General features: G+C 40.9%; 20 non-coding genes across 20 annotated transcripts; all 20 read right to left on the bottom strand.

Annotated features, from left to right (window-relative positions):
- Nucleotides 1–64: 64 nt before the first annotated feature.
- On the bottom strand, nucleotides 65–137 carry TRNAR-ACG (transfer RNA arginine (anticodon ACG)). Its single transcript has one exon. It is a non-coding gene; the product is annotated as a tRNA-Arg (tRNA).
- Nucleotides 138–648: 511 nt separating this feature from the next.
- TRNAR-ACG (transfer RNA arginine (anticodon ACG)) lies at nucleotides 649–721 on the bottom strand. Its single transcript has one exon. It is a non-coding gene; the product is annotated as a tRNA-Arg (tRNA).
- A 511-nt stretch (nucleotides 722–1,232) lies between these two features.
- TRNAR-ACG (transfer RNA arginine (anticodon ACG)) lies at nucleotides 1,233–1,305 on the bottom strand. Its single transcript has one exon. It is a non-coding gene; the product is annotated as a tRNA-Arg (tRNA).
- Nucleotides 1,306–1,816: 511 nt separating this feature from the next.
- On the bottom strand, nucleotides 1,817–1,889 carry TRNAR-ACG (transfer RNA arginine (anticodon ACG)). Its single transcript has one exon. It is a non-coding gene; the product is annotated as a tRNA-Arg (tRNA).
- A 430-nt stretch (nucleotides 1,890–2,319) lies between these two features.
- Nucleotides 2,320–2,391, bottom strand: TRNAH-GUG (transfer RNA histidin (anticodon GUG)). Its single transcript has one exon. It is a non-coding gene; the product is annotated as a tRNA-His (tRNA).
- An 8-nt stretch (nucleotides 2,392–2,399) lies between these two features.
- On the bottom strand, nucleotides 2,400–2,472 carry TRNAR-ACG (transfer RNA arginine (anticodon ACG)). The gene has a single exon. It is a non-coding gene; the product is annotated as a tRNA-Arg (tRNA).
- Nucleotides 2,473–3,487: 1,015 nt separating this feature from the next.
- Nucleotides 3,488–3,559, bottom strand: TRNAH-GUG (transfer RNA histidin (anticodon GUG)). Its single transcript has one exon. It is a non-coding gene; the product is annotated as a tRNA-His (tRNA).
- An 8-nt stretch (nucleotides 3,560–3,567) lies between these two features.
- TRNAR-ACG (transfer RNA arginine (anticodon ACG)) lies at nucleotides 3,568–3,640 on the bottom strand. The gene has a single exon. It is a non-coding gene; the product is annotated as a tRNA-Arg (tRNA).
- A 1,679-nt stretch (nucleotides 3,641–5,319) lies between these two features.
- TRNAR-ACG (transfer RNA arginine (anticodon ACG)) lies at nucleotides 5,320–5,392 on the bottom strand. The gene has a single exon. It is a non-coding gene; the product is annotated as a tRNA-Arg (tRNA).
- Nucleotides 5,393–5,822: 430 nt separating this feature from the next.
- On the bottom strand, nucleotides 5,823–5,894 carry TRNAH-GUG (transfer RNA histidin (anticodon GUG)). Its single transcript has one exon. It is a non-coding gene; the product is annotated as a tRNA-His (tRNA).
- Nucleotides 5,895–5,902: 8 nt separating this feature from the next.
- On the bottom strand, nucleotides 5,903–5,975 carry TRNAC-ACA (transfer RNA cysteine (anticodon ACA)). The gene has a single exon. It is a non-coding gene; the product is annotated as a tRNA-Cys (tRNA).
- A 1,015-nt stretch (nucleotides 5,976–6,990) lies between these two features.
- TRNAH-GUG (transfer RNA histidin (anticodon GUG)) lies at nucleotides 6,991–7,062 on the bottom strand. Its single transcript has one exon. It is a non-coding gene; the product is annotated as a tRNA-His (tRNA).
- An 8-nt stretch (nucleotides 7,063–7,070) lies between these two features.
- TRNAR-ACG (transfer RNA arginine (anticodon ACG)) lies at nucleotides 7,071–7,143 on the bottom strand. Its single transcript has one exon. It is a non-coding gene; the product is annotated as a tRNA-Arg (tRNA).
- Nucleotides 7,144–8,238: 1,095 nt separating this feature from the next.
- On the bottom strand, nucleotides 8,239–8,311 carry TRNAR-ACG (transfer RNA arginine (anticodon ACG)). The gene has a single exon. It is a non-coding gene; the product is annotated as a tRNA-Arg (tRNA).
- Nucleotides 8,312–8,822: 511 nt separating this feature from the next.
- Nucleotides 8,823–8,895, bottom strand: TRNAR-ACG (transfer RNA arginine (anticodon ACG)). Its single transcript has one exon. It is a non-coding gene; the product is annotated as a tRNA-Arg (tRNA).
- A 511-nt stretch (nucleotides 8,896–9,406) lies between these two features.
- On the bottom strand, nucleotides 9,407–9,479 carry TRNAR-ACG (transfer RNA arginine (anticodon ACG)). Its single transcript has one exon. It is a non-coding gene; the product is annotated as a tRNA-Arg (tRNA).
- A 3,240-nt stretch (nucleotides 9,480–12,719) lies between these two features.
- On the bottom strand, nucleotides 12,720–12,792 carry TRNAR-ACG (transfer RNA arginine (anticodon ACG)). The gene has a single exon. It is a non-coding gene; the product is annotated as a tRNA-Arg (tRNA).
- Nucleotides 12,793–13,223: 431 nt separating this feature from the next.
- Nucleotides 13,224–13,295, bottom strand: TRNAH-GUG (transfer RNA histidin (anticodon GUG)). Its single transcript has one exon. It is a non-coding gene; the product is annotated as a tRNA-His (tRNA).
- An 8-nt stretch (nucleotides 13,296–13,303) lies between these two features.
- TRNAR-ACG (transfer RNA arginine (anticodon ACG)) lies at nucleotides 13,304–13,376 on the bottom strand. The gene has a single exon. It is a non-coding gene; the product is annotated as a tRNA-Arg (tRNA).
- Nucleotides 13,377–13,807: 431 nt separating this feature from the next.
- TRNAH-GUG (transfer RNA histidin (anticodon GUG)) lies at nucleotides 13,808–13,879 on the bottom strand. Its single transcript has one exon. It is a non-coding gene; the product is annotated as a tRNA-His (tRNA).
- Between the last annotated feature and the right edge of the window lie 556 nt (nucleotides 13,880–14,435).

The following is a 14,435-nucleotide window of genomic DNA, read 5'->3' as shown; positions in this document are numbered from 1 at the left end:
CGAACTGGGGTTGCTGCGGCCACAACGCAGAGTACTAACCACTTTACGATCACGGCAACTTAAACGAGCCAGGTAGGAGTCGAACCTACAATCTTCTGATCCGTAGTCAGACGCGTTATCCATTGCGCCACTGGCCCAGCCGTCTTATGCCACTTGGAGTGTTCACCATGTTTTTGAACCTGTTTCAAGCTTTGATGGTTATTGAAGTATATACAGAATCAAATTTTGAGAGTTGACTGTACACTTGCTGCAGGGCTTATTTCCCATAAACATCTCACAAACAATTTTCTTTGTGACTGCAAAATGATCTTTTAAGCCTGTGATGAACTTGCTCAGAGTCCATTCATTTGAGTTTCCTGTATTCAGGAATTTATGTCAGCTTTCCAGATTTCAAGAAAATGATTCACAAAGAAATGATCAAGAAATGATTCAAAGTATGGAAAGATGGCTTCACAATAAGCAGTAAAGACAAATTGTGCAAGCACATTCAAAGAATCTGCTTAGTTTCTTCAATTGTCCTTACCTTCAATATTGTAAAGAAATGGATGTGTGAGAAATAAAATGAAAATGCCATAACCCGGATTCGAACTGGGGTTGCTGCGGCCACAAAGCAGAGTACTAACCACTTTACGATCACGGCAACTTAAATGAGCCAGGTAGGAGTCGAACCTACAATCTTCTGATCCGTAGTCAGACGCGTTATCCATTGCACCACTGGCCCAGCTGTCTAATGCCACTTGGAGTGTTCATCATGTTTTTGAACCTGTTTCAAGCTTTGATGGTTATTTAAGTATATACAGAATCAAATTTTGAGAGTTGACTGTACACTTGCTGCAGGGCTTATTTCCCAAAAACTTCTCACAAACAATTTTCTTTGTGACTGCAAAATGATCTTTTCAGCATGTGATGAACTTGCTCAGAGTCCATTCATTTGAGTTTCCTGTATTCAGGAATTTATGTCAGCTTTCCAGATTTCAAGAAAATGATTCACAAAGAAATGATCAAGAAATGATTCAAAGTATGGAAAGATAGCTTCACAATAAGCAGTAAAGACAAATTGTGCAAGCACATTCAAAGAATCTACTTAGTTTCTTCAATTGTCCTTACCTTCAATATTGTAAAGAAATGGATGTGTGAGAAATAAAATGAAAATGCTGTGACCCGGACTCGAACCGGGGTTGCTGCGGCCACAACGCAGAGTACTAACCACTATACGATCACGGCAACTTAAACGAGCCAGGTAGGAGTCGAACCTTCAATCTTCTGATCCGTAGTCAGACGCGTTATCCATTGCGCCACTGGCCCAGCTGTCTTATGGCACTTGGAGTGTTCATCATGTTTTTGAACCTGTTTCAAGCTTTGATGGTTATTGAAGTATATACAGAATCAAATTTTGAGAGTTGACTGTATACTTGCTGCAGGGCTTATTTCCCATAAACATCTCACAAACAATTTTCTTTGTGACTGCAAAATGATCTTTTCAGCCTGTGATGAACTTGCTCAGAGTCCATTCATTTGAGTTTCCTGTATTCAGGAATTTATGTCAGCTTTCCAGATTTCAAGAAAATGATTCACAAAGAAATGATCAAGAAATGATTCAAAGTATGGAAAGATGGCTTCACAATAAGCAGTAAAGACAAATTGTGCAAGCACATTTAAAGAATCTGCTTAGTTTCTTCAATTGTCCTTACCTTCAATATTGTAAAGAAATGGATGTGTGAGAAATAAAATGAAAATGCCATGACCCGGATTCGAACTGGGGTTGCTGCGGCCACAACGCAGAGTACTAACCACTTTACGATCACGGCAACTTAAATGAGCCAGGTAGGAGTCGAACCTACAATCTTCTGATCCGTAGTCAGACGCGTTATCCATTGCGCCACTGGCCCAGCTGTCTTATGCCACTTGGAGTTTTCATCATGTTTTTGAACCTGTTTCAAGCTTTGATGGTTATTGAAGTATATACAGAATCAAATTTTGAGAGTTGACTGTACACTTGCTGCAGGGCTTATTTCCCATAAACATCTCACAAACAATTTTCTTTGTGACTGCAAAATGATCTTTTCAGCCTGTGATGAACTTGCTCAGAGTCAATTCATTTGAGTTTCCTGTATTCAGGAATTTATGTCAGCTTTCCAGATTTCAAGAAAATGATTCACAAAGAAATGATCAAGAAATGATTCAAATATGGAAAGATAGCTTCACAATAAGCAGTAAAGACAAATTGTGCAAGCACATTCAAAGAATCTGCTTAGTTTCTTCAATTGTCCTTACCTTCAATATTGTAAAGAAATGGATGTGTGAGAAATAAAATGAAAATGCCGTGACCCGGATTCGAACCGGGGTTGCTGCGGCCACAACGCAGAGTACTAACCACTATACGATCACGGCAACTTAAACGAGCCAGGTAGGAGTCGAACCTTCAATCTTCTGATCCGTAGTCAGACGCGTTATCCATTGCGCCACTGGCCCAGCTGCCTTATTCCTCTTGGAGTATTCATCATGTTTTTGAACCTGTTTCAAGCTTTGATGGTTATTGAAGTATATACAGAATCAAAGTCTGAGAGTTGACTGTACACTTGCTGCAGGGCTTATTTCCCATAAACATCTCACAAACAATTTTCTTTGTGACTGCAAAATTATCTTTATAGCCTGTGATGAAGTTGCTCAGAGTCCATTCATTTGAGTTTCCTGTATTCAGGAATTTATGTCAGCTTTCCAGATTTCAAGAAAATGATTCACAAAGAAATGATCAAGAAATGATTCAAAGTATGGAAAGATAGCTTCACAATAAGCAGTAAAGACAAATTGTGCAAGCACATTCAAAGAATCTACTTAGTTTCTTCAATTGTCCTTACCTTCAATATTGTAAAGAAATGGATGTGTGAGAAATAAAATGAAAATGCCCTGACTCGGATTCGAACTGGGGTTGCTGTGGCCACAACGCAGAGTACTAACCTCTACACGATCACGGCAACTTAAACGAGCCAGGCAGGAGTCGAACCTTCAATCTTCTAATCCGTAGTCAGACGCGTTATCCATTGCGGCACTGGCCCAGCTGTCTTATGCCACTTGGAGTGTTCATCATGTTTTTGAACCTGTTTCAAGCTTTGATGGTTATTGAAGTATATACAGAATCAAATTTTGAGAGTTGACTGTACACTTGCTGCAGGGCTTATTTCCCATAAACATCTCACAAACAATTTTCTTTGTGACTGCAAAATGATCTTTTCAGCCTGTGATGAACTTGCTCAGAGTCAATTCATTTGAGTTTCCTGTATTCAGGAATTTATGTCAGCTTTCCAGATTTCAAGAAAATTATTCACAAAGAAATGATCAAGAAATGATTCAAAGTATGGAAAGATAGCTTTACAATAAGCAGTAAAGACAAATTGTGCAAGCACATTCAAAGAATCTGCTTAGTTTCTTCAATTGTCCTTACCTTCAATATGGTAAAGAAATGGATGTGTGAGAAATAAAATGAAAATGCCGTGACCCAGATTTGAACCGGGGTTTCTGCGGCCACAACGCAGAGTACTAACCACTATACGATCACGGCAACTTAAACGAGCCAGGTAGGAGTCGAACCTACAATCTTCTGATCCGTAGTCAGACGCGTTATCCATTGCACCACTGGCCCAGCTGTCTAATGCCACTTGGAGTGTTCATCATGTTTTTGAACCTGTTTCAAGCTTTGATGGTTATTTAAGTATATACAGAATCAAATTTTGAGAGTTGACTGTACACTTGCTGCAGGGCTTATTTCCCAAAAACTTCTCACAAACAATTTTCTTTGTGACTGCAAAATGATCTTTTCAGCATGTGATGAACTTGCTCAGAGTCCATTCATTTGAGTTTCCTGTATTCAGGAATTTATGTCAGCTTTCCAGATTTCAAGAAAATGATTCACAAAGAAATGATCAAGAAATGATTCAAAGTATGGAAAGATAGCTTCACAATAAGCAGTAAAGACAAATTGTGCAAGCACATTCAAAGAATCTACTTAGTTTCTTCAATTGTCCTTACCTTCAATATTGTAAAGAAATGGATGTGTGAGAAATAAAATGAAAATGCCGTGACCCGGACTCGAACCGGGGTTGCTGCGGCCACAACGCAGAGTACTAACCACTATATGATCACGGCAACTTAAACGAGCCAGGTAGAAGTCGAACCTTCAATCTTCTGATCCGTAGTCAGACGCGTTATCCATTGCGCCACTGGCCCAGCTGTCTTATGGCACTTGGAGTGTTCATCATGTTTTTGAACCTGTTTCAAGCTTTGATGGTTATTGAAGTATATACAGAATCAAATTTTGAGAGTTGACTGTACACTTGCTGCAGGGCTTATTTCCCATAAACATCTCACAAACAATTTTCTTTGTGACTGCAAAATGATCTTTTCAGCCTGTGATGAACTTGCTCAGAGTCCATTCATTTGAGTTTCCTGTATTCAGGAATTTATGTCAGCTTTCCAGATTTCAAGAAAATGATTCACAAAGAAATGATCAAGAAATGATTCAAAGTATGGAAAGATGGCTTCACAATAAGCAGTAAAGACAAATTGTGCAAGCACATTCAAAGAATCTGCTTAGTTTCTTCAATTGTCCTTACCTTCAATATTGTAAAGAAATGGATGTGTGAGAAATAAAATGAAAATTCAGTGACCTGGATTCGAACCGGGGTTGCTGCGGCCACAACGCAGAGTACTAACCACTATACGATCACAGCAACTTAAACGAGCCAGCTAGGAGTCGAACCTACAATCTTCTGATCCGTAGTCAGACGTGTTATCCATTGCGCCACTGGCCCAGCTGTCTTATGCCACTTGGAGTGTTCACCATGTTTTTGAACCTGTTTCAAGCTTTGATGGTTATTGAAGTATATACAGAATCAAATTTTGAGAGTTGACTGTATACTTGCTGCAGGGCTTATTTCCCATAAACATCTCACAAACAATTTTCTTTGTGACTGCAAAATGATCTTTTCAGCCTGTGATGAACTTGCTCAGAGTCCATTCATTTGAGTTTCCTGTATTCAGGAATTTATGTCAGCTTTCCAGATTTCAAGAAAATGATTCACAAAGAAATGATCAAGAAATGATTCAAAGTATGGAAAGATGGCTTCACAATAAGCAGTAAAGACAAATTGTGCAAGCACATTTAAAGAATCTGCTTAGTTTCTTCAATTGTCCTTACCTTCAATATTGTAAAGAAATGGATGTGTGAGAAATAAAATGAAAATGCCATGACCCAGATTCGAACTGGGGTTGCTGCGGCCACAACGCAGAGTACTAACCACTTTACGATCACGGCAACTTAAATGAGCCAGGTAGGAGTCGAACCTACAATCTTCTGATCCGTAGTCAGACGCGTTATCCATTGCGCCACTGGCCCAGCTGTCTTATGCCACTTGGAGTTTTCATCATGTTTTTGAACCTGTTTCAAGCTTTGATGGTTATTGAAGTATATACAGAATCAAATTTTGAGAGTTGACTGTACACTTGCTGCAGGGCTTATTTCCCATAAACATCTCACAAACAATTTTCTTTGTGACTGCAAAATGATCTTTTCAGCCTGTGATGAACTTGCTCAGAGTCAATTCATTTGAGTTTCCTGTATTCAGGAATTTATGTCAGCTTTCCAGATTTCAAGAAAATGATTCACAAAGAAATGATCAAGAAATGATTCAAATATGGAAAGATAGCTTCACAATAAGCAGTAAAGACAAATTGTGCAAGCACATTCAAAGAATCTGCTTAGTTTCTTCAATTGTCCTTACCTTCAATATTGTAAAGAAATGGATGTGTGAGAAATAAAATGAAAATGCCGTGACCCGGATTCGAACCGGGGTTGCTGCGGCCACAACGCAGAGTACTAACCACTATACGATCACGGCAACTTAAACGAGCCAGGTAGGAGTCGAACCTTCAATCTTCTGATCTGTAGTCAGACGCGTTATCCATTGCGCCACTGGCCCAGCTGCCTTATTCCTCTTGGAGTATTCATCATGTTTTTGAACCTGTTTCAAGCTTTGATGGTTATTGAAGTATATACAGAATCAAAGTCTGAGAGTTGACTGTACACTTGCTGCAGGGCTTATTTCCCATAAACATCTCACAAACAATTTTCTTTGTGACTGCAAAATTATCTTTAAAGCCTGTGATGAAGTTGCTCAGAGTCCATTCATTTGAGTTTCCTGTATTCAGGAATTTATGTCAGCTTTCCAGATTTCAAGAAAATGATTCACAAAGAAATGATCAAGAAATGATTCAAAGTATGGAAAGATAGCTTCACAATAAGCAGTAAAGACAAATTGTGCAAGCACATTCAAAGAATCTACTTAGTTTCTTCAATTGTCCTTACCTTCAATATTGTAAAGAAATGGATGTGTGAGAAATAAAATGAAAATGCCCTGACTCGGATTCGAACTGGGGTTGCTGTGGCCACAACGCAGAGTACTAACCTCTACACGATCACGGCAACTTAAACGAGCCAGGCAGGAGTCGAACCTTCAATCTTCTAATCCGTAGTCAGACGCGTTATCCATTGCGGCACTGGCCCAGCTGTCTTATGCCACTTGGAGTGTTCATCATGTTTTTGAACCTGTTTCAAGCTTTGATGGTTATTGAAGTATATACAGAATCAAATTTTGAGAGTTGACTGTACACTTGCTGCAGGGCTTATTTCCCATAAACATCTCACAAACAATTTTCTTTGTGACTGCAAAATGATCTTTTCAGCCTGTGATGAACTTGCTCAGAGTCAATTCATTTGAGTTTCCTGTATTCAGGAATTTATGTCAGCTTTCCAGATTTCAAGAAAATTATTCACAAAGAAATGATCAAGAAATGATTCAAAGTATGGAAAGATAGCTTTACAATAAGCAGTAAAGACAAATTGTGCAAGCACATTCAAAGAATCTGCTTAGTTTCTTCAATTGTCCTTACCTTCAATATTGTAAAGAAATGGATGTGTGAGAAATAAAATGAAAATGCCGTGACCCAGATTTGAACCGGGGTTTCTGCGGCCACAACGCAGAGTACTAACCACTATACGATCACGGCAACTTAAACGAGCCAGGTAGGAGTCGAACCTACAATCTTCTGATCCGTAGTCAGACGCGTTATCCATTGCACCACTGGCCCAGCTGTCTAATGCCACTTGGAGTGTTCATCATGTTTTTGAACCTGTTTCAAGCTTTGATGGTTATTTAAGTATATACAGAATCAAATTTTGAGAGTTGACTGTACACTTGCTGCAGGGCTTATTTCCCAAAAACTTCTCACAAACAATTTTCTTTGTGACTGCAAAATGATCTTTTCAGCATGTGATGAACTTGCTCAGAGTCCATTCATTTGAGTTTCCTGTATTCAGGAATTTATGTCAGCTTTCCAGATTTCAAGAAAATGATTCACAAAGAAATGATCAAGAAATGATTCAAAGTATGGAAAGATAGCTTCACAATAAGCAGTAAAGACAAATTGTGCAAGCACATTCAAAGAATCTACTTAGTTTCTTCAATTGTCCTTACCTTCAATATTGTAAAGAAATGGATGTGTGAGAAATAAAATGAAAATGCCGTGACCCGGACTCGAACCGGGGTTGCAGCGGCCACAACGCAGAGTACTAACCACTATATGATCACGGCAACTTAAACGAGCCAGGTAGAAGTCGAACCTTCAATCTTCTGATCCGTAGTCAGACGCGTTATCCATTGCGCCACTGGCCCAGCTGTCTTATGGCACTTGGAGTGTTCATCATGTTTTTGAACCTGTTTCAAGCTTTGATGGTTATTGAAGTATATACAGAATCAAATTTTGAGAGTTGACTGTACACTTGCTGCAGGGCTTATTTCCCATAAACATCTCACAAACAATTTTCTTTGTGACTGCAAAATGATCTTTTCAGCCTGTGATGAACTTGCTCAGAGTCCATTCATTTGAGTTTCCTGTATTCAGGAATTTATGTCAGCTTTGCAGATTTCAAGAAAATGATTCACAAAGAAATGATCAAGAAATGATTCAAAGTATGGAAAGATGGCTTCACAATAAGCAGTAAAGACAAATTGTGCAAGCACATTCAAAGAATCTGCTTAGTTTCTTCAATTGTCCTTACCTTCAATATTGTAAAGAAATGGATGTGTGAGAAATAAAATGAAAATGCCGTGACCCGGATTCGAACTGGGGTTGCTGCGGCCACAACGCAGAGTACTAACCACTTTACGATCACGGCAACTTAAATGAGCCAGGTAGGAGTCGAACCTACAATCTTCTGATCCGTAGTCAGACGCGTTATCCATTGCGCCACTGGCCCAGCTGTCTTATGCCACTTGGAGTTTTCATCATGTTTTTGAACCTGTTTCAAGCTTTGATGGTTATTGAAGTATATACAGAATCAAATTTTGAGAGTTGACTGTACACTTGCTGCAGGGCTTATTTCCCATAAACATCTCACAAACAATTTTCTTTGTGACTGCAAAATGATCTTTTCAGCCTGTGATGAACTTGCTCAGAGTCAATTCATTTGAGTTTCCTGTATTCAGGAATTTATGTCAGCTTTCCAGATTTCAAGAAAATTATTCACAAAGAAATGATCAAGAAATGATTCAAAGTATGGAAAGATAGCTTTACAATAAGCAGTAAAGACAAATTGTGCAAGCACATTCAAAGAATCTGCTTAGTTTCTTCAATTGTCCTTACTTTCAATATTGTAAAGAAATGGATGTGTGAGAAATAAAATGAAAATGCCGTGACCCAGATTTGGACCGGGGTTGCTGCGGCCACAACGCAGAGTACTAACCACTATACGATCACAGCAACTTAAACGAGCCAGGTAGGAGTCGAACCTACAATCTTCTGATCCGTAGTCAGACGCGTTATCCATTGCACCACTGGCCCAGCTGTCTAATGCCACTTGGAGTGTTCATCATGTTTTTGAACCTGTTTCAAGCTTTGATGGTTATTTAAGTATATACAGAATCAAATTTTGAGAGTTGACTGTACACTTGCTGCAGGGCTTATTTCCCAAAAACATCTCACAAACAATTTTCTTTGTGACTGCAAAATGATCTTTTCAGCATGTGATGAACTTGCTCAGAGTCCATTCATTTGAGTTTCCTGTATTCAGGAATTTATGTCAGCTTTCCAGATTTCAAGAAAATGATTCACAAAGAAATGATCAAGAAATGATTCAAAGTATGGAAAGATAGCTTCACAATAAGCAGTAAAGACAAATTGTGCAAGCACATTCAAAGAATCTGCTTAGTTTCTTCAATTGTCCTTACCTTCAATATTGTAAAGAAATGGATGTGTGAGAAATAAAATGAAAATGCAGTGACCTGGATTTGAACCGGGGTTGATGCGGCCACAACGCAGAGTACTAACCACTATATGATCACGGCAACTTAAACGAGCCAGGTAGGAGTCGAACTTACAATCTTCTGATTCGTAGTCAGACGCGTTACCCATTGCGCCACTGGCCCAGCTGCCTTATTCCTCTTGGAGTATTCATCATGTTTTTGAACCTGTTTCAAGCTTTGATGGTTATTGAAGTATATACAGAATCAAAGTCTGAGAGTTGACTGTACACTTGCTGCAGGGCTTATTTCTCCAAAATTGAGGATATTCGACACGACATCTCCCGCTGTCACCCCTCTGCTACCCCCCTGCACCCTCTATCCCTCCCCTCCATCTATCCCACCCTGTCCTCCTTCCATCCGACTTCAGAAAAGGAAGTCCACTCCCTCATCTTATCCCCCCCCCCACCACCTGCCCCCTGGACCCCCTGCCCTCCCGTCTTCTCCGCTCCCTCTCCCCCACTGCCTGCTCCCACCTTGCTCACCTCTTTAACCTGTCCCTCTCCACCGGCATCTTCCCCTCACCATTCAAACATGCTCTGGTCTCACCTATTCTCAAAAAACCCAACCTCGACCCCCTCATTACCCACTAACTACCGCCCCATCTCTCTTCTCCCTTTCGCCTCCAAATTACTTGAACGACTAGTCTACAGCCGTCTCACAAGCTACCTCTCTGACAACTCCATCCTCGATCCACTACAATCTGGCTTTCGCCCACTCCACTCAACTGAGACTGCCCTGGTGAAAGTCAGCAATGACCTGCTTTCGGCCAAATCCAGGGGCCACTTCTCTCTGCTCATCCTTCTGGACCTCTCTGCTGCCTTTGATACCGTAGATCATCCTCTTCTCCTCGGCACACTCCAAAACGCTGGCCTCTCTAGCACTGTCCTTGACTGGTTTTCTTCTTACCTCACTAACCGCTGCTTCTCTGTGTCTGCCTCAAGCACCACCTCTCACCCTTCCATCCTTCCTGTTGGTGTCCCTCAGGGTTCTGTCCTTGGACCCCTTCTGTTCTCCCTGTATACCTCTTCCCTGGGTGCGCTCATTAACTCATTTGGCCTTCAATACCACCTCTATGCTGATGACACACAACTCTACCTCTCATCTCCTAATCTGTCCCCCTCTGTCCTCTCTCAGGTATCGCGCTGCCTCTCTGCAATCTCCTCCTGGATGTCTGAACGCTCTCTAAAGCGAAACATGGACAAAACGAAACTCATCATCTTCCCCCCATCCAGAGCAACACCCCCGACCAATATCTCCATCATTGTTGACAACACCACCATCTCCCCCGTTCCCCAACTCCGCTGCCTGGGCGTCACTCTTGACTCCTCCCTCTCCTTTGCACCCCACATCCAAGCTCTGGCACAATCCTGTCGTTTCCAGCTACGCAACATTGCTCGTATCAGGCCATATCTCTCCCAGAGTGCAACTAAACTCATCATCCACTCACTGGTCATCTCACGTCTTGACTACTGCAATGTCCTCCTCACTGGCCTCGCTTGCTCCCATCTTGCTCCCCTCCAATCTGTCCTGAACTCCGCAGCTAGGCTTATCTTCCTCTCACGCCGCACCACATCTGCCACTCCCCTTCAACAAAATCTACACTGGCTCCCATTCCCCTACAGAATCCTCTTCAAACTCCTCACCCTTACATACAAAGCCATCTCTATTTCCACTGCTCCCTACATCTCCAACCTCCTTTCCCTTCATACTCCCTCCCGCCCCCTACGGTCGACTAATGACCGTCGCCTCTCCACCGCCCTGGTTACTGCTTCCCATGCACGAGTTCAGGATTTTGCCCGTGCTGCACCCCTTCAGTGGAACGCACTCCCCCGCTCCATTAGACTCTCCCCAACCTTGCAAAGCTTCAAACGGGCACTAAAAACCCACCTATTCATCAAAGCGTACCCTTCTGATGCATAACCCAGAGCTGAAGCCGCGCCTCCACCCCCCCTGCCTCATGCCGTGAACATCTCAGCTTTGCTTGCATACTGCCATCAGGCTACCTCCCACTTGCCTGCACCTCTTGTCATCTGTCTGTCGCCCCTCCCCAATAGATTGTTAGCTCTTCAGAGCAGGGCCCTCTTTCCTCTTGTTATCTAATCCCTCGTCTCAACACATTTCACTCACAGCTCTCCCCTACTCAACGACCATCTTTATCCTGCTAGTAAAGGCTCATCTCCATCTATGACCACCAGCCCCTAGTAGTACGATGATCACTCCCTCAATACTTACATCTTAGCTGTACTATGTCTTGAGAACGTGTGGTGCTCTGTTACCTGTACTCTATTTCTGTTATTTATTTACTGTAATGCAATGTTTTGTCCCCTGTACTGTCCTTTGTACGGCGCTGCGAAACACATGTGGCGCCTTATAAATAAAATGTAATAATAATAATAATAAACATCTCACAAACAATTTTCTTTGTGACTGCAAAATTATCTTTTCAGCCTGTGATGAACTTGCTCAGAGTCCATTCATTTGAGTTTCCTGTATTCAGGAATTTATGTCAGCTTTCCAGATTTCAAGAAAATGATTCACAAAGAAATGATCAAGAAATGATTCAAAGTATGGAAAGATAGCTTCACAATAAGCAGTAAAGACAAATTGTGCAAGCACATTCAAAGAATCTACTTAGCTTCTTCAATTGTCCTTACCTTCAATATTGTAAAGAAATGGATGTGTGAGAAATAAAATGAAAATGCCGTGACCCGGATTCGAACTGGGGTTGCTGCGGCCACAACGCAGAGTACTAACCACTACACGATCACGGCAACTTAAACGAGCCAGGCAGGAGTCGAACCTTCAATCTTCTAATCCGTAGCCAGACGCGTTATCCATTGCGCCACTGGCCCAGCTGTCTTATGCCACTTGGAGTGTTCATCATGTTTTTGAACCTGTTTCAAGCTTTGATGGTTATTGAAGTATATACAGAATCAAATTTTGAGAGTTGACTGTACACTTGCTGCAGGGCTTATTTCCCATAAACATCTCACAAACAATTTTCTTTGTGACTGCAAAATGATCTTTTCAGCCTGTGATGAACTTGCTCAGAGTCAATTCATTTGAGTTTCCTGTATTCAGGAATTTATGTCAGCTTTCCAGATTTCAAGAAAATGATTCACAAAGAAATGATCAAGAAATGATTCAAAGTATGGAAAGATAGCTTTACAATAAGCAGTAAAGACAAATTGTGCAAGCACATTCAAAGAATCTGCTTAGTTTCTTCAATTGTCCTTACCTTCAATATTGTAAAGAAATGGATGTGTGAGAAATAAAATGAAAATGCCGTGACCCTGATTTGAACCGGGGTTGCTGCGGCCACAACGCAGATTACTAACCACTATACGATCACAGCAAATTAAACGAGCCAGGTAGGAGTCAAACCTACAATCTTCTGATCCGTAGTCAGACGCGTTATCCATTGCGCCACTGGCCCAGCTGCCTTATGCCTCTTGGAGAGTTCATCATGTTTTTGAACCTGTTTCAAGCTTTGATGGTTATTCAAGTATATACAGAATCCAATTTTGAGAGTTGACTGTACACTTGCTGCAGGGCTTATTTCCCATAAACATCTCACAAACAATTTTCTTTGTGACTGCAAAATGATCTTTTCAGCCTGTGATGAACTTGCTCAGAGTCAATTCATTTGAGTTTCCTGTATTCAGGAATTTATGTCACCCATCCAGATTTCAAGAAAATGATTCACAAAGAAATGATCAAGAAATGATTCAAAGTATGGAAAGATAGCTTCACAATAAGCAGTAAAGACAAATTGTGCAAGCACATTCAAAGAATCTGCTTAGTTTCTTCAATTGTCCTTACCTTCAATATTGTAAAGAAATGGATGTGTGAGAAATAATATGAAAATGCCATGACCCGGATTCGAACCGGGGTTGCTGCGGCCACAACGCAGAGTACTAACCACTATACGATCACGGCAACTTAAACGAGCCAGGTAGGAGTCGAACCTACAATCTTCTGATCCGTAGTCAGATGCGTTATCCATTGCGCCACTGGCCCAGCTGTCTTATGCCACTTGGAGTGTTCATCATGTTTTTGAACCTGTTTCAAGCTTTGATGGTTATTGAAGTATATACAGAATCAAATTTTGAGAGTTGACTGTACACTTGCTGCAGGGCTTATTTCCCATAAACATCTCACAAACAATTTTCTTTGTGACTGCAAAATGATCTTTTCAGCCTGTGATGAACTTGCTCAGAGTCAATTCATTTGAGTTTCCTGTATTCAGGAATTTATGTCAGCTTTCCAGATTTCAAGAAAATGATTCACAAAGAAATGATCAAGAAATGATTCAAAGTATGGAAAGATAGCTTTACAATAAGCAGTAAAGACAAATTGTGCAAGCACATTCAAAGAATCTGCTTAGTTTCTTCAATTGTCCTTACCTTCAATATTGTAAAGAAATGGATGTGTGAGAAATAAAATGAAAATGCCGTGACCCGGATTTGAACCGGGGTTGCTGCGGCCACAACGCAGAGTACTAACCACTATACGATCACAGCAAATTAAACGAGCCAGGTAGGAGTCAAAGCTACAATCTTCTGATCCGTAGTCAGACGCGTTATCCATTGCGCCACTGGCCCAGCTGCCTTATGTCTCTTGGAGAGTTCATCATGTTTTTGAACCTGTTTCAAGCTTTGATGGTTATTCAAGTATATACAGAATCCAATTTTGAGAGTTGACTGTACACTTGCTGCAGGGCTTATTTCCCATAAACATCTCACAAACAATTTTCTTTGTGACTGCAAAATGATCTTTTCAGCCTGTGATGAACTTGCTCAGAGTCAATTCATTTGAGTTTCCTGTATTCAGGAATTTATGTCACCCATCCAGATTTCAAGAAAATGATTCACAAAGAAATGATCAAGAAATGATTCAAAGTATGGAAAGATAGCTTCACAATAAGCAGTAAAGACAAATTGTGCAAGCACATTCAAAGAATCTGCTTAGTTTCTTCAATTGTCCTTACCTTCAATATTGTAAAGAAATGGATGTGTGAGAAATAAAATGAAAATGCCGTGACCCTGATTTGAACCGGGGTTGCTGCGGCCACAACGC

Source organism: Pseudophryne corroboree, chromosome 6 (genome assembly GCF_028390025.1).
Source record: "Pseudophryne corroboree isolate aPseCor3 chromosome 6, aPseCor3.hap2, whole genome shotgun sequence".
Lineage (NCBI taxonomy): Eukaryota > Metazoa > Chordata > Amphibia > Anura > Myobatrachidae > Pseudophryne > Pseudophryne corroboree.
The sequence above is the reverse complement of the archived record's forward strand: the minus strand, read 5'-3'. Positions and strand labels throughout refer to the sequence as shown.